Source organism: Psittacula echo (genome assembly GCF_963264785.1).
Source record: "Psittacula echo genome assembly, chromosome: 2".
NCBI lineage: Eukaryota > Metazoa > Chordata > Aves > Psittaciformes > Psittacidae > Psittacula > Psittacula echo.
In genome coordinates, this window is record NC_137737.1 from 108423498 (window position 1) to 108442511 (window position 19014).

Consider the following 19014-nt stretch of genomic DNA (forward strand, 5'->3'; position numbering starts at 1 on the left):
TCTACTTCACTTTAATTCACTTCCAGTGTTTTAAGCTGGTCTTTTGTTCTGTTCACTTCTGGCTTTGTGTTTGCAATCCAATCCCTATGATCAGCAGACTCTGTTCTTCAGGTATTTCTGTAGGATGGGCAGGTTGCAGACAGTCTTCACAGTATCACAGTATCACAGTATGTTAGAGATTGGAAGGGACCTCAAAAGATCATCTAGTCCAATCCCCCTGCCAGAGCAGGAACACCTAGATAAGGTCGCACAGGAATGTGTCCAGGCGGGTTTTGAATGTCTCCAGAGAAGGAGACTCCACAACCTCCCTGGGCAGCCTGTTCCAGTGTTCTGTCACCCTCACTGAGAAGAAGTTTCTTCTCAAGTTTAAGTGGAACCTCTTGTGTTCCAGTTTATACCCATTACCCCTTGTCTTATCATTGTTTGCCATTGAGAAGAGCCTGGCTCCATCCTCATGACACTCCCCCTTTATATATTTATATACACTAATAAGGTCCCCCCGCAGTCTCCTCTTCTCCAAACTATAGAGACCCAGCTCCCTCAGCCTTTCCTCATAAGGGAGATGCTCCACTCCCTTAATCATCTTTGTCGCCCTGCGCTGGACTCTCTCCAGCAGGTCCCTGTCCTTCTTGAACTGAGGGGCCCAGAACTGGACACAATATTCCAGATGCGGTCTCACCAGGGCAGAGTAGAGGGGAAGGAGGACCTCTCTCGACCTACTGACCACCCCCTTCTAATACACCCCAGGATGCCATTGGCCTTCTTGGCCACAAGGGCACAGTGTTGGCTCATGGTCATCCTGCCATCCACTAGGACCCCCAGGTCCCTCTCCCCTACACTACTCTCTAACAGGTCGTTTCCCAACCTATATTGGAACCTGGGGTTGTTCCTGCCCAGATGCAGGACTCTACACTTTCCCTTGTTATATTTCATCAAGTTTCTCCCTGCCCAACTCTCCAGCCTGTCCAGGTCTCGCTGGATGGCAGCACAGCCTTCTGGCGTGTCAGCCACTCCTCCCAGCTTAGTGTCATCAGCAAACTTGCTGACAGTACACTCAATTCCCTCATCTAAATCATTGATGAATATATTAAATAATACTGGTCCCAGTACTGACCCTTGAGGCACTCCACTAGATACAAGCCTCCAACTGGACTCCGCCCCATAGACTACAACTCTCTGGCTTCTGTCCTTCAGCCAGTTCGCAGTCCATCTCATTCGCAGTCTTTCCCAGCCTTGCTGCTCTCCTTTGCTCCAGGACAGCTTTGAACAGAGCTGAAGTTGAAAACAGAGTCTTTGCAATGGCCATGAAACATCCGAACATTTTCTGACACCATATGAAAGAAACTTGTCTCTATGTTAAGTGTCTTCTGCTGTGAATTTAGCCTGGCTGCATCCTCTAATGGCACTTGCCTATGAAACAGGTATAACATAGTCACCTTGGCTTTCAAACTCCTTGTCTATGGTCATCTATAAGAAACAGATCCATGTTTGGCTTCAGTTTACTTTGTGAGGTGTAGCTCACTGAGCATACCAAAGTCCTTACAAGTTATTGACAGTGAGATTTCAAACTCAGGGGTTTTACTTAGGTAGCTGCACCTCACAGTGTAGTCTGTGGGCTGTCTTCAAAACTCATTTCTTCTGCTCAAAGACAGAGTCTAGGCTTTCCATTCATTTCCCATCTTCATCTTCTGTTATGATGGTCTGGGAACAAAACTTCAGACTCTTCACAGTACTCTTCTTTTTTGCTTTTTTAAAATTCAGACCTTCTGCTTGGGGTACTTGGGTGACTATTCTGTCCAGACTGCTCTAACAATTTTATCTTCAGAGTATTTTGAACCAAATGTTTTCACTGTTATAGTAACATAGTCTGTAGGGTTTGTCCCTCAGATCCTTAAACAAAAATCGCTATACTTACAGGCAGGGCAGGCATTGCTTTCTGCTTCTGCATTGAAATCAATGGAAAAACTCAAAGTATAGAAATACTCCACTCAATCAAATAAGCATTGTCCTTGTTTTCAGCACTCATTATTTTTTCCTCTTTTTGTTTGGCTCAAAGGGGTTCCTAGCACCTTTCAGAAAAAAAAGACTGCAAGTGTTATGCAGCTGCAGTAAAAAGATTTCCTCCTAAACTAACCTAGCAGAGACATTTCCATCTCCATAAGAATTACAGAATAAAAAGAAAGGTGAACTTGAAATTGAAAACATATTACCCTGCAACTGTCACTTACTGTAAGACTGGTGAGGCCTCTTGACCTTTTTTTCTTACTGTGCATGAATTGCTCTCCTGGTGCCCACAACATCTTGTTTCGTCAAGGAGCAACAGATTGCAGGATATTTCTAGGGTTTCTTGGTTATAAGCTGGAAAGACTAAGTTTCCTGACAGTGGTTGGTTGTGCGGGGACACTGAAAGTTCTGAGAAACAGGTCCTGTATTGTGAGTAGGACAACTTTGGTGAGAGCCCAAGCTTGGGTTTACAACAGTATTGTTCTGTCTCCCACTCAGCCTCATGATGACTGTTACTTCATTGTTTTACTTTGTGTGAGTGTCAAGTAAAATATTGTCTGCCTTGCATGGTGTCAGCTGTTTATGATCTTAAAACACTCTTTCTGTTACTTCTACCATTAAAAAAAAAAAAAAAAGAGGCTAGGAACAGAAAGCATTATTCTCTCCGGTAATTATATATTCTGTTTTATACAAGTAAAGGCTATTACACACTATCCATATGATAGTATTTATTTATTTTCAGTTCAAATAAGGAATGTGTTTTTGAAGTGAATCTCCTCTTTGTCCCCATTCACAGCACTTCAAGTTATGCTCTAAAGCAGTTTTAGAGGCCTAGGATCCCTCAATGTGAAAAAAAGGCAGAAGATAAGAACATGCGCAACACATTCCAATGGACAGGGAGTTCAGTTCAATGAGCAAGGCTACAGTCAATATGAATCAAAACCCCTGAGGTGCGTATAAGATAGATGACTGCTTCACCAACAGTGATTTTGTCCTGGAGATCAACTGTCAAAAGGAGGTGCTACAGCACAGGACTAGGACCTGACTGTCACTTCACACTTCCTGGTTAATCAGACGAACTCTTTATCTGCTTCAAATTAGTATCTGCTCTTATTATTTCATATAATCAGAAATAAGAAGTCATGGGGTAGGAGAATGAGGATTCATTTGTATTAGTAAGTGTGTTTAAATTCTCTGTAAGAGTAACTTTCATCTCATACTTTTTATCACATTGCGTGTGTGGTATAAAGTGTTTCATACAAAATTAGAGGTGACCTTTGCCTCTTAAATGTTTTCACATGTTACTTCCTACATTAGTCTTCAGTCTGTGACACTAGTCAGTGCCACAGCCATTACTTATACACATCACTTGTGCTGCTGACATTGGCTCATGATTGATAGCTTTGGAAAGCTGGTTCTGAGAGATCTGAAATGATGCATTATCTCGCTCTTCATAGTGTCTATTCACTTTCTGCTGGCTGTTAATCACTTTTTCCTTGGTCCTTTCTATAGGATTCCAGAAAAATTACTTAATTCTGTTGCAATAATCAGACTGGCACTTGGCAAAACCTTTATTTCATGGACTTATGAAATGAAGTACTGATTGGTACTGACTGGTCAGATCAAAGCAGGCTCCACTATTGCGCTGACAGCGTTGCTTTAGCTGAATGGCAGTAGCTGTGCTGCTGAAAGACTGGACAAGAGATGGGAAAGTCAAATTGTGGTTTTTGTGTTGAACACATTAATGCCTAAGGACAAAGGAAAGAATGCCTGCCAGATTTTTTTTTTTTTTTTCAGAAGTCTGCAAGATGATAATTTTTTCCTAACAGTTAATCCTGTCCTTTCACTCTAAAAGAGGAACATTATCCTAAAGGTGTGGTATACTAGTTGTCTTCTAATTTCTAGTTTTATATTTAGAGGCCTGAAAGTATGACCATGCAGTAGTTGTTATATATTGTTTTGTGCTGTTATCAGTGAAGCTGCTGTATCTCCTGCAGCACTGAGAGTCTTGTAAATTTGTTTTTGGTTTCCAATAATGCCTTTTGGGAGTCTTAATATTTCTAGCATGTCCTGAATAAGCTGGAAGGAGGAAGAGGGAGATAAAATATAAACAAAGACTCTAATTTTAGTGTGACAAGTTCTGGGCTATCAATTATGTAAAGCAAGGCAGGCATCGAGACATGTACTTGTGACACATGGCCCAGGGCTGGCAACCGTGTGCCACAGACAGATTTTAAATTGTTCATTCTACAGAGAAGGGCTACTGCTAAATTGTATTTAGACAGCATAAAATTAATCTTTTGTCATTATATTGAATTTATTCAGTCTTTGTCTCCCAGTCTCAAGAAGTAGAGAGCTACTGAATGTAAATAATAATTAAAGATAAATAAATGCACAAACACACAAAAATCAAAAGTAGTATCTTTGGATAGGGATATTTCTCCTATTGTCTTTTTGGACTTAGAAACAGTATTTTGCATGGTTTGTTGGATTCATAATCACTGTTCCCAGGGAATTCTGTGCATGGACACAAAAATGGCATATATTTAAGTATGACTAATTGTGGGGTATTTTGACCACTAGCACCAAAATATAAAATAAAGAGTGGGCAGTTGCTATGCATTTTAAGTCCTTATTGTGTTTTTTTTTTCCTTAAAATCAAATGTTATTGCTCACTCTTTGTTGTCTGAAGATGTGCATTGTCATCTGCAATATGAACACAAATAGCATTATTAATGTATTTATTCGCTCCTGAACTTTAACAAATAGTAGTGGTATTTTCTTCAAGAACTACATTTTTCACAAGCAATTTGGAAGAGATTTCTGCTCAGTAACAAGAGGTAAAAGAAACTGAAAGAGTTTATGAAGAGACCTGAGTTGAAGTTGACAGACAGTCATAGAATCATAGAATCATAGAATCATAGAATAGTTAGGGTTGGAAAAGACCTTAAGATCAGTTCCAACCCCCCTGCCATGGGCAGGGACACCTCACACTAAACCATGCCACCCAAGGCTTCATCCAACCTGGCCTTGAACACTCCAAGGATGGAGCACTCACAACCTCCCTGGGCAACCCATTCCAGTGCCTCACCACCCTCTCAGTAAAGAATTTCTTCCTTAGATCCAATCTAAACTTCCCCTGTTTAAGTTTGAACCCGTTACCCCTTGTCCTGTCACTACAGTCCCTGATGAATAGTCCCTCCCCAGCATCCTTGTAGGCCCCTTTCCGATACTGGGAGGCTGCTAGGAGGTCTCCACTCAGCCTTCTCTTCTCCAGGCTGAACAGCCCCAACTTTCTCAGCCTGTCTTCATACGGGAGGTGCTCCAGTCCCCTGATCATCCTCGTGGCCCTCCAGTCATCCAATCTTTTACTGGGATGTGTTCTAAAACAGTATTTTAACCTTAAAAAAATGTAAAACAGAACAAGGAAATAAAATTAGTGAGCTATACAATTTGTGAACTAAACAAAGAGTTTCTTATGGTAGATTTGAGCCTAATTGGTAATCTTCTTCAGCCAAACTTTGTGGTCATTCAGATGGGTACACACACTGAACAATAAAACCACAAAACCAACACCACCAAAGCAAAAGAAAACAAAACAAAACCCCAACAATAAAAAATCAAAAATGTTGCTACTTGCTGATTGGAATTGCTATCCATTCAGTTCCTTGAATGTGGCAAGGGACCTTTGGGGAAAAAAAAAGTTCAATAAATAAAGACTGTCAAAATATTTATGGGCATGAATTCCAGCTATGTAGCCAATCTTAATTTAGCATTTCTGAACACTGGATCTAAAACATAAAGCTTAGTGTGTTGTAAGAATTGCATCTTAATACGACTATAAGAACAAAACGACTTTGTGTGTGAAATCAGAAAAATCAAGCAAATACTGAAGTAACTGGATAATCTTAAGGTCCTTTCCAACCCTAACTATTCTATGATTCTATGAATGTATGATGCACATTGTTTCATAGTTTACAAAACTAGCAAATAATACACTACTCTTATGCATCGCTATTCAACTTAATTTTGTTTTCTTATTATACCATTCATTAATGCATACGTATATAACTTTTCTTTTCCATTAGGAGCAAATTGTAAATGAAGCAATAAATAACTTTGTTAGGTTTCCAAAGGATACAATTGTATTGTCTACCTGCAGACAGGTTCTGTAATCATAAGGTCTTTTTCCTACTGTAAATCTTTCTACAAAATCTGTCTTGATTCATGTGAGGTCTCAGTTCCTCTTTAATAAATCCAAGGAAAGAAATAAGGTTTGGAGGGTCTTACATTTTGCCCATGAGACATCTGGAGAAAATCTTTATGGTTCAATGAAAGTCACTCTGTAGGAGATTAGTCTAAGCTATCGAAAGACAAAATGTACCCCTTTGTCTCCCAGACTGGGACTCTTCTTATCTAACTTAAGCACATTAACTATGAAATATCTAGACTTTTCTCATGGTGTGTTTAAACCCAATTGAAAGATATCTGCAGAAATAATTTATCTAAACTTTGTCTCATTTTAAGTTACTCACACTGGGCTCCTTTAACACACCTCACATTCTGGTGTGTGCAGTGAGAAAAGAAGAATCTCACCCCACCTTCTGAAAAGGAATCTGATAATGATGATAAAAATATTTTAATATTATTAACATAAGTAAAGCAAAAATATGTAGTGCCATGTGTCTCAAAATCTCTTCTTGCATTTAAAGCAAACTACCATTTACAGGTACCATGTGACTGGAATGGTACTAGCCTATTTTAAAGACACAAATTTAGACAATATTGGTATTAGACAATAAAGTATAATCTGGACATGATAAAGCAACTTTATTGCTTAGTCTTCATATCATGGCATATCAGAGGTTTAATATCCAGCTACTTAATCTAGAAAAATCAGTTGTCTTTCTTGTCAAGGACAATCACTCACTTGGCATATTTATCAATAAAAATTATGGACACTTCTACATTATTGAAACTCATTTTGTGATTTAAAGACTAATTCTTCATTAATTTAATCAAACTTCTGAAACATTAACATTTAGTCAACTGCAACCTTTAGGCAGAACTCATCCATATGGATCTATTCAAGTTGGAATTTTCTGCATCTTCTGCATCAGCAGAACCCTGGAGACAAGAGAACCAAATCAGTGATGCTATACTGAAACCTATCGCCACTTACGCCAGTAATCCTGAACCAGCCTTTGTGCACTTGTTTCTTTCTTTTCAAGGGAGAAAAATCTTCAATAAAAAATACTATTTTACTTTTCACACTGTGTGTTATTATAGGTTATTTTAGCTAATCAACAAGCTCTAAAAGTTCAAAGGGATAACTTAAAAACTGAAAGATATAAGACACCCTTATAATAAAAAGAATATATAGTAAAATGACAGAAATCTGCCCTTTTCCTTGCTTGCTTTTGTGCACAAGTCCATGGGACCTGATGAAATCTATCCACGGGTACTGAAGGAGCTGGCGAATGAAGTTACTAAGCCACGGTCCATCATATTTGAAAAATCATGGCAGTTAGGTGAAGTTCCCGACGACTGGAAGAAGGGAAATATAACCCTCATTTTCAAGAAGGGGAAAATGGATGACCCGGGGGATTACAGACCAGTCAGTCTCACTTCTGTGCTTGGCAAAATCTTGGAGCACATTCTCCTGGAAGGCATGCTAAGGCACATGAAAGGTGGTTGGTGACAGCCAGCATGGCTTCACTAAGGGCAAATCCTGCCTGACCAATTTGGTGGTCTTCTATGATGAATCTATGGAACTAATAGACAGGGGTAGAGCAGTTGATGTTATCTACCTGGACTTGTGCAAAACGTTCGACACTATCAAATATGACATCCTTGCCTCTAAATTGAAGAGACATCAATTTGATGGATGGACCACTTGGTGGATAAAGAGCTGGTTGGATGACTGCCCGCAAACAGCTGTGGTCAATGGCTCAATGTCCAGCCAGAGACCACTAACGTGTGGTGTCCCTCAGGGATCGGTGTTGGGACCGATCTTGTTCAACATCTTTGTCGGCGTCATGGACAGTGGGATTGAGTGCGCCCTCAGCAAGTTTGCCGATGGCACCAAGTTGTGTGATTTGGTTGATATTCTGGAGGGAAGGGATGCCATCGAGAGGGACCTTGACACGCTCATGAGGTGGGCTGATGCCAACCTCATGAAGTTTAACCATGCCAAGTGCAAGGTCCTACACTTGGGTCGGAGCAATCCCCGGCACAGCTACAGGTTGGGCAGAGAAGAGATTCAGAGCAGCCCTAATTCAGATTCAGAGAAGGACTTGAGGGTGTTGGTCGATGAGAAAATGAACATGAGCTGGCTTCAGTATGCGCTCACAGCCCAGAAAGTCAACTATATCCTGTGCTGCATCAAAAGGAGCGTGACCAGCAGGTCGAAGGAGGTGATCCTGCCCCTCTACTCTGCTCTCGTGAGACCTCACTTGGAGTATTGTGTGCAGTTTTGGTGTCCTCAACATAAAAAGGACATGGAACTGTTGGAACAAGTCCAGAGGAGGGCCACGAGGATGATCAGGGGACTGGAGCACCTCCCGTATGGAGACAGGCTGAGAAAGTTGGGGCTGTTCAGCCTGGAGAAGAGAAGGCTGCGTGGAGATGTCATAGCACGTCTGTTTAGGGACTGTAGTGATAGGACGAGTAATGGGTTAAAACTTAAACAGGGGAAGTTTAGATTGGACAAGGAGGAAGTTCTTTACTGTGAGGGTGGTGAGGCACTGAAATGGGTTGCCCAAGGAAGTTGTGAATGCTCCTGGCAGTGTTCAGGGACAGGTTAGACAGAACCTTGGGTGACATGGTTTAGTGAGAGGTGTCCCTGCTCATGGTAGGGGGGTTGAAACTAGATGACTTTAAGGTCCTTTCCAACCTTTACTATTCTATGGTTCTATGATTCTATGATTCTTGTTTGAAGTTAAGATAAACATTCAAGACCATAGAGCAGTTCACATTGTGTTTCTCATTTATTTTGGGTTTTTTTTTGATATGCAGATTTATCCAGCATTACCTATACCACTTGAGAATAGCAATTAATTAAAATTGCTATCAATAAAATCATGTTCCCTCCTTAGAATATGAAGTGGGACAAAAGTTACAAATGCTATAAATGTGTACTGAGAACTTCAGCAAAAAATTTATAAATAGCATGCAAGAAACTATAGGATGTTAACTGGTTCTAATTAACCCCAGAAGGATGCAAGGCTTTGCCAGATTAAAATAAGGACAGGGCTACCAGTGATGGAGATTCATTCAGGCTGATCAGCAAGATTTTGAACTCCTTTGTTAAAGACCAAATTTGGCCATGTATCACAAAAAACCTCCAATATTTCCATGAAATAACAGTGCTGATTCATCAGGAAAATTCATCTATTCCTCTTATTCCTACAAAATTTTCACCAGGGCATGGACCACGTGGGCTGTTAAAATGAAATTTTCAAGTCCTGTGTAGAACTGGAGAAGTAGGGGCATTTAAGTCCCTTTAATCAGGACAGGAATTCTCCATGTGATGCCCACCCACTGCTCTCCAGTGGCACACCATGTGGAATCCGCAAGGTCCCTTTGCCAGCAAAGGGGAAGTCAGGCTTGCCAGCCAGCCACCCCTAGTGATAAGCACACTTAAGCATTTAGAGAAATGCTTGATAATTCATCTCTTATTATAGAGAACTGCAGCCTGATAACCATAGCAACAATAACGATGTACTCACACTCCAGTGGTATCTGCCATAGGATGAAAATACCTGCTAGGCTGTTACAGACACCCTCCTTGAATGCTCTTGGGTCACAGGTGTTGAGGAAACCAACAGAGCATTAGGATGAATAGGTGTGGTGACAGAAAGTACTACTGAAAACTTAATATCACTGCTATCTAAAATGTTCACTCTTAATCTGAATCGCTTTCTTTCCACAGTGGTTGTCACAGACCAGTCTGAGAAAAGACAGCTCACGTGAAGCATGAAATAACTTCCTCGCATCAGGAAGGGATTATGTGTATTTAAATAAAGAATATGAAAGTTATCCACAAATTAAAGTACAAGTTAAAAGCTGGCCAGAAGCTTTCATTTTTCCTTTTTCTCATTTACCCTTTTCTAGCAGAGAGACTATCCAGCACTACCTGGGAGCTATGTATTGCTATTTTTTATGGTCAAAGAGGAAGAATACCTTACCTACATATGCTTGGAATTGATCAAGGAAACATTTTATAATTATTCTTTGTGAAATTTTTCATGTCTAAGACTTATTGCCACAAGATTTCAGTAAGATGTGAAATCAAATAAAAATGTATCTAGAAATTCCAAAACCTTATCTTTGTATATACGATAAAGTGAGAAATTTTGTTTAAGATTTTTGTTGAATTTAAGACATTATATAGGGTTGGAAAAGATGCATCTTGCAAAGTCAGCAGTAAATGTAGAATTAAAGACATCTGAACTCAGAATTCACCTGGAGATGTCCTGATGTAAACCCTATTGGAATCAAAGGAAAAACCTTTTTCTAATTTAGATAACTCTGGATTAATTGCTTAAAATATTCTCAAAAAAAATTTCTTTGACTTATTTACATCTTAAAAGTGACATTTAAGGGTACTGTATTAAATTAGCAGTTAATATTTAAAGAAAACCACCTATCTTTAAGTATTAGATTAAGTGCTAAACTGTCATATGCCCAGAAGTCTGGCAGCAATTTAATAGAACTCTAATACAAGAGTTAAGCTATATCAGACATGGTGAACTCTAGATATTTCTACCAAATTTTCTTTACTTTAACATGATGAAATGGACTGCCCCGCAACCAGGCTGATAAAACATAAAAATATACTCCAGTTCTCAGGGTCACTAGGGAAATATTATTCAGTATAAAAAATTGTACTGAAAGATTTGCAAAGAGTTTTTAGTTTTGTCCTCTGAATGAGTTACATCTTTCACTGAATGATAAAAAAGCCATCTATTTACCCATTAACTTAGCCGATTTGAAATACTGATAAAAGAATAGCAGACACATTTTGCATTATTATTTAATCCGGCTCTAAGGTGCAATAATGGATTAAGTTTCATTTTATACCTCTGATGAAAAATCAATGGGAAAAGTACCCTAAAATTCAAAGACATTAAATGTGTTTGTAAGCTCCTGATTTTCATACAGAAGAAAATTATTTTCATACAGAAGCAAACAATGAATATGTGATTAGATAACTCTTATTCCAGAGAAATGAGCAAAACCTTAGTACTGACAGCTGTTAGTGAATATCTTCTTGATTGGCCTGTTTGGAATGTATCAATCTTCCCCAATGTAATATACAGTGAGTGGCTTTAAAAGAATATATAAGTACTTTTCTTTCAAATCAGATGTGCATCTCTATGTTGTTCTTTGGATAGGTTCCCTCCTTCATTTTTTTTCCTTCTAATACATTTAATGCTTTATACCTGGGTCTAAGGGAAGTTTTGAGCTTCCCAAAACTTTTAACAAGAATTCCAGCTCCAACAGAGGAAGAAACATTTTTTTAAAAAGCTATACAATGCTGACAGCAAGATGGTGTAGTGTGTTTTTTATAGGTCATGGCAGAGTTCTCTGCAAAGGTGTTACTTTTATATGGCACATAAAAAGAAGACCTCCTTGAGAGTGATTTTCTTAAGGCTTAATATGTAAATATTTCAGGAATTTAAAGAGAGTTTTCATTTCTTTTACCCCCAAGTAAAACGCAAACCAAATGTATGGCCCTATCTGCCACATTGCCTCTGGCCTCTTGGCACTCAGCGTGGGGGAGCATGGTAGCAAAGAGCACCTCACAAAGAACATACCTCCTTGTGTAACTTTGATTATCAGTTCATAGACTACTATGTTATTTTAAACATAATATATAACACTATTCATTTTTCATTACAGGAAAGTTTCTTTTTCTTTAGTTCATAATGGTCTGTGATTTATGTAATGAAAAGCTTTCTCTTTCTCTCTCTCTCTCTCTCCCCTGCTCCTGCAGCCTTCTCCAGCAGGTCTCACTGTGATGGGGGAATTCAGGTCATGCTCAGGAATGCAACACACATTCATGCCCTCGGAAATGCCTTTATACTGTAGACAGCTACACCTCTTCCATTTTCGGTTTCTGCTCTATTGTAAGTAGAAGTTAAAATCTGTTGCCAGGGTAGAAACTCGTTTTTCATGCAATTTATTTTTTTACATAAATGTGAGTAATGTTATTGATGAGGCAGACAAATGATTTTCTACTTATTATAGAGCAGATGTTACATAATCTGTGAACCATTGCAGCCTGTGTTTTCTTTCGTCTTGTTTGCTGGATTTTTGAATGAAGCGTGAAGCTGATGATAAGCAAGCACGAAAGCAGACTGCATGGGTTGCTGCTGGGCAGCTCACTCTCTACAACACAAGCCAGGAAATATAAAGAGAGTTGGTGCATGAGCCAACTATAAGTAAAGGAAGGAAAAAAAAATCAAAGATACTGAAGCAGCCGTACAGCACATGTCTAGAGCAAAACTGAGCACATAGGTACTGTTGATCCTGGTCTGAGTTTGAATGGGGGACTGAATAACTTGGTGAGACCTCCTTTAAACTTTTTTCTGTGGTACAGTGGGAGGCAGAGTTCTGTGCTCTGTTGAATCGTCCTTGGCAGTGAAGATCCTAGGGCAAGCAGGTCCCACATATTCCTTCCTTGGCATGTGTCCCACTTACCACACACAGTTGGGCTGTCCTGAGCTATTTCTGCATATATGTAATAGTATGAACAAAATAACATACCCTGAGCTATTTCTCTACATAGGCAATAATGTTCCTGGCAGATTGCTGCCCATCTAGGTGCATGAAAGCTGGCACCTGGGAATACACTGTGCCCTGTAAGAATGGGATCCTGTAAAACAAGGCATGCTCTGGAAGAACACCTCCCTGACAGCTGGTACCAGAGTATAGGCATTCTATAAAAGGGCATTTTATAAACTGAGACCAGCTATGTTTTGCAATACATAGCTTAGTGAATCCCCAAGGAATGCTGAGCTAAATTATTTCTGGTGTCCCTTTTACATGTATTATTTTTGTCTAAATTGGTGACATTGTATTAAGGCCTCTCAAAAACTCAGAACACTATTGATGTTATGTCTATATAATATTACTTAGCATATTACAACTCTGAAGGAAAAGGAGGGACAGCATCCTATACTGAATTTAACCAACTAAAAAAAAAAAAGTTTTAGTTTTTCAATATCTACAATATCTATACATGACTTTGGATTACAACTCTGTTCCTAGCCACTGGATGCAGATACATTCCCAGTTCTGCTCTTAATTTTTTACACGTCTGTTCAGAAACAAAACATTAGAAACTGTGTTGCATTTTACAGCATAAATGGAAGAAAAAAGGAATTATGGAAGAAAGAGGACCTTGTAAAATTATGTGGTCATTTCTGGATGGCTTGCAAGTTCAAGCTACACATTGAATGTGTTTTTATATCTCTACAAATCTTCAAGGATAGAAGCTGGTCGTCAAAGATTTTGCTTTGTTAAATATCTCCATGAAAATTGCCTACAAAATGTTACTATCCTATGTTAGACAACAATATGTTCAAGGCTTAGGAAATATTCTGATTTCAAACATTTCATTGTGTTTATTTTCTTTATTATACAAATCTTTAGCAAATGAAAAGAAACTGTAGAGCAGTTCATGAAAAGTCAGCAATATATTTTATGCATTATTCTTCAATTTTCCGTGTCAGAACATCTTAACCATGTTACATTCATATATTCCTGAAAACAGTCAGTGATGAGAAGGAACAGTTGCATGTCATGAAGATATCTTCTTTTTCTATTACAGTGTTTTCGTGTTCGTTAGCAACTGATTGTTAGCATTACTCCTACTCATTTAGTGAGTGGTATACTAATGAAAAGACCTGAATAAACTTTGCATTTCCCATGGCAGAATAAACATCAGGTAATGTATGATTTTTAAGGTGTAGCAACAGACATTACAGAGTATTTGCTTTTTGCCAGTACATGAAATCCTAACTGTTTTGAAATCAATATGCATCTTGCCATTGCTTTTAATTAAGTCTGAATTTTACCCTTTATATTATAGAATATGGCAAATGTCTTGCTTTAATACCAGGGATCTTTATTTAACTTTCTTGGGTCCCAGAAGTCTGTTATGCATTTTTATTCTAGTTGAGTAAAATGTCTAATGCAAAAAATGGAGGAATGGCTTTAGAATTTTCTTTTAACAGCTACAAATATTTTAGCATGACCATGGGAGAAGTAATAAATCTGCTGAAGGAGTGTCGTGGTTTAAGCCCAGGCCATAAATCAGAACCACGAAGTCCACTTCCCCCCCACCTTTCTTCCCTCTGCTTCTAGAGGGACGGGGAGGAGAATCAAAAGAATGCAGCTCCCACGGGTTGAGATAAGAACAGTTTAATAACTAAGGTATAACACAAATCACTACTGCTGCCACCAACAACAACAATGATAAGAGAAATAACAAGGGAAGAGAACACGATACCACTCGCCGGAAAAGAGAGCCCGACCGAAAAAAGAGAACGTGCCCTTCCGGGTAGCTCCCAGTTACATCCCCCGGCATGACGTGCTGTGGTATGGAATACCTCTTTGGCTAGTTTGGGTCAGGTGTCCTGTCCCCGCTCCCTCCCGGCCCCTCCTCCTCCCTGGCAGAGCATGAGACTCACAAAGTCCTTGGTCAGTCTAAACATCGGTGTTATCAGCTCTGTTCCCAGGCCAAAAGTCAAAAACACAGTGCTGCAACAGCTACTAAGAAGGAGAAAAACTGACTGCTACTGCTGAACCCAGGACAAGGAGCCAAGCTGAACCTCAGAAAACTGATTCATGTGGCACTGGTTGTGTGCATCTCCTGCCCCCGACATGGAGACACAGCATGAGAGTTGTGTGGTCCCTTACCCGTACTAAATGAGGGGAAAATGCAATTTCAGTTAGAGGCAAAAAGTTAAAGCCTCCCATATTTTTCTTCTACAAATACCTGCCAGGGATCTTGCTGAAAAAGCAAAGGCAAATGAATTTAAGTTTCAGATTTATATAACTGAAGATTCAGTTCTATTGAAAAAAGTTTAGAGATGGTAACAGGGGAATTTCAAAACCACATTTATTACATTTCACTCTAACAATAAAACAGTTCCTCTCCTAATAGAAAAATATTATTTTTATGCACTTTATCACTTCTTTTTCTTATTCTACTACCCTCAAACTATATTAATTGAATAAATAAATGCATATTGTTATTGCTGAGCTCCTCATACTTAGCTTTTTTTTTTCAGATACATTATTACAGCACATTTTCCTCTAAAATTAAGAAAAATAAAAGTGAAAAAGAAAAAGCACAAAGAAAGACGAGCAAATTTGGCTTAGCTGAATTCAAACAACTGTAGTTGATTTTCAATCCATAATTCATCTTTTATATAATCTGATATTGTGATTAACACCTCTGTATGCATTTCTTTATTTAAAATGTGATTCTCTTGCTGCATTCATGCTGCAAACCTTCCTCTGGCTATAACACGAGAAAGGAATCCACATTAGAGCCTGAAAGCAGTACTTTTCAAGGCTTCCAGAAAAAGGGCTGTTTCAGTGAATAATGAGAGAGAATCATTCCTTGCCCATTACAAAGCATTTCGGAAGCAGTTGTGGCAATCTCAGAAACTTGCACTGGATTACAGGAAAGAGGATGCTTTCTCTTATCCTGCAAGGCTGTTCAAAGGAAAGACATTTCTCTTGCTGAATAAACACAATTGCAGAGCTGAGCAGTGATATTCAGTAGTCAGTGGGAAAGAAGAAAACAAAAACAGTCACTGCTTGATGGATTGAGTCAAAAACCAGCTACCCCAGCTAAAAATCTGATGTAGTTGTGTAGGAGAGATGGTATTTGGACTATCCAACAAGAAACATAAAAAGTCTCATTTTAAAAGAAAAACTGCAACCTGCACATCTTCCTCTGAAAGGTTTATGAATGCAGGCTTTTCAGAGCTTTGTGTCCAGGGAACAGTGAATGTAAATTTTTTAAATTCAATTAAAAAAAATTTCCATATATCAGCTACTGTGCTCTTCTCAGAAAAAGTATAGCACATACTGTTAACACTGTTCATGAAACTGGTTATCTTTCTTTCTATAGCACTTGTCTTTGAATGCCTATGTGAGTGTGAGGAACAAATCTAACACACATTTTGTTTCCTCTCATACATTCAGGCAGGGCAGTTCCTCCAGGAGGCAGTGCAAGGTCTAGGGAAGGTAAAGAAAGGTGTAAGGGAGATTGTGAAGATGATGAGCTATTCAGTTGAATAAATAACTACGTAAAGTAGGACATGGAATAAAAGACATGAATCTATTTAAGCATAGCTTGTAAACCAGGAGTAGTTTATGTCTCTAGCGTAATTAATGACAATGAGCAGTGAATACCAAGGGAGCTAGACTGAGGTTACTGCTGCAGATGTCTGATTAAAAATCTGTTTTTAAAGAAAATAAGAAGGAAAAAACTCCTGTCCACTTCAGCAGGGCCTGGATCTGATCTCAGCTGTCTCTATGGCCATACTAAATATGGAATTCCTGTTTGTCTTCAGGTAGGCACACTAAACTGAGTAGGTTTTTTTCAGATTATTAAATGTAGAAAAACCTTTCTTATGTTTTCAGAAAAAAAAATTTAAGCATACACACTGCGCAGTTATTCAATATTTTACCATAACTACATGTTTTATACATGCCTTAATAAGAATTTAAGCACTTCAGATGAGTTCAACACAAACTGTTCATGTAATGCAGCATCAGATGATATTTCAGCACTCAGTGAATGCCAAAGAACTGTGCTGGGCATTGCTTCAGTGGAAGCAGCTGGGGAAGGGTCAGACAGATCCCTTAGAAATACATCTGTAAGCTAAAATCTGATTGTGGTGAGCAGTTCCAGAGTGCAAAAAATTCCTTTGCCAGAATTGTGGAAAACTGTTTTCTCCATCCACATTTCAGAAAATGTAGTGCTTAGATAGTGATTATTAACCTAGGTCTGCTTATATATACTGAATATACACTTTGAGACAACTAGATGTTATCAGTGAAATCTGCCTTTGAGGATGACAGGGTAGATGAGGGTATTCCAGCATCTGAAGTTTTTGCTGACAAGAATTTATTGTTTGGTGTTGTACGGACATTGGAGATGAGTCAGAAAACGTCACATGGCTTTTTGCTATAGCATGACCAGAAGAAGCAGACTGCAGTTCAGAAGAGGGGAGCTGTCAGAAAGGTTATACAAGGAAGAATTCTGGTAGACTGGGAGGAGTCCTGGCTCAAGGTCAGAAGGTTTCTTATCCCTGTGTTTATGGTTAATTTTCTTTCTGTTGTTCTCCAGAATTATGCACTGTTATTCAAAAGGAATTAGATATTTTATGCAAGTTTTTCAGAGACTCAGTTTTGCTGCAGAATCTTTCAGTAAAACTGGGTTTTGATTAGTTTTTGGATTTGGGTTTGGGTTTGGTTTGTAGTTTGGTTTTTTTTTTTAAATAATTCTGCTGTCTTTCAGCCCAAATCTACGTCTTTCTGCACAGAGCATTACTTTAATTATAGTCTAAAATGTATCTACCAAGGTGTTAAGCAGTCATATTTGGAATTGCCAACTGAAATGGTTACATTCCCCTTGGTATTTTTCTTTCTTGCCCAAAACAAGTAACCAAGTGTCCTGGGTTCAGCAGTAGCAGTCATTTTTTCTCCTTCTTAGCAGCTGGTGCAGCACTGTGTTTTTGACTTTCGGCCTGGAAACAGAGCTGATAACAGCAATGTTTGGTCTGAGCAAGGACTTTGTGAGTCTCATGCTCTGCCAGGGAGGAGGAGAAGCTGGGAGGAAGCAGAGACAGGACACCTGACCCAAACTAGCCAAAGAGGTATTCCATACCACAGCACGTCATTCCCAGGATGTAGAACGGAGAGTCCTCGGAAGGGCTAGAATGCTGCGAGGTGGGGTCAAGGTATTGGTCGGTGAGGTGTTGTATTCTCTTCCCTTGTTATTTCCTTTATCATTATTATTATTGGTGGTAACAGTAGTGATTTGTGTTATACCTTAGTTATTAAACTGTTCTTATCTCAACCCGTGGGAGTTGCATTCTTTCAATTCTCTTCCCCGTCCCTCCAGGAGCGGAGGGAAGAAAGGTTTTGGGGGAAGTAGACTGCGTGGTTCTGATTTATGGCCTGGGCTTAAACCACGACACCAAGTTTTCTTTAAGGTTTTGTATGTCTGAGAACAGCAGTTTCAACTCAGACTCTTGCCAGGTGAACCACAGAAAGAACCCTCCGAGGTAACTGCAGTATATTTTTATCTTTGGGAAAAAAAAAAAAAAAAAAAAAAAAAAATTTTGGTCATTGTGCTTATTTGTCTTTTAGATGTCAGGTTGAAAATCTGCCAAAGAAACCCTGGCCATCTTAACTCCCCTCTCTTCACAGACTCTCAGTGACACTTTCTACCTGAGTTCCATTTGTCACTTGAAGATATAACTTAATGAATTTTCAAGTGTAAAATCAGTGTTTCAGATCTGGGTAATTTAGATGTGTCCAGAAAGCCTCAGGCTTAAAAAGTTCACTGAATTCTGGCTTTTCAAAAGGTGTGCTACACCCATCTTTTGTTTCCACTTTGTCATCTCACCACAGGAGAAGTATGCTGTCATTTGCCTATGATGACTGTAATTAATGCCTCAGCTCCCACTTCAGTCTTTGGAGGCCTGCAACTGGATAATTCATCCTCTGCAGTGCTCTAAGAAAATAATGTACCTACTTGTCCAAAATGACAGTACAGCTACTGTATGCATCAGACACTTGTTTGTAATCACTCAAGTGAATTTTTAGTTTGATCTTTGTCTAGGCAACTTAAGTGATTAATCTAAATTTTCCTGGTTGCTAGCATGTGTACTCTACCCAATTTTTCCTTAAAACTTTTCCATTATCTTATAAATAACTTGGTTGTTTTGTGGCTTGTAGAGGAAAGAAGTTCAA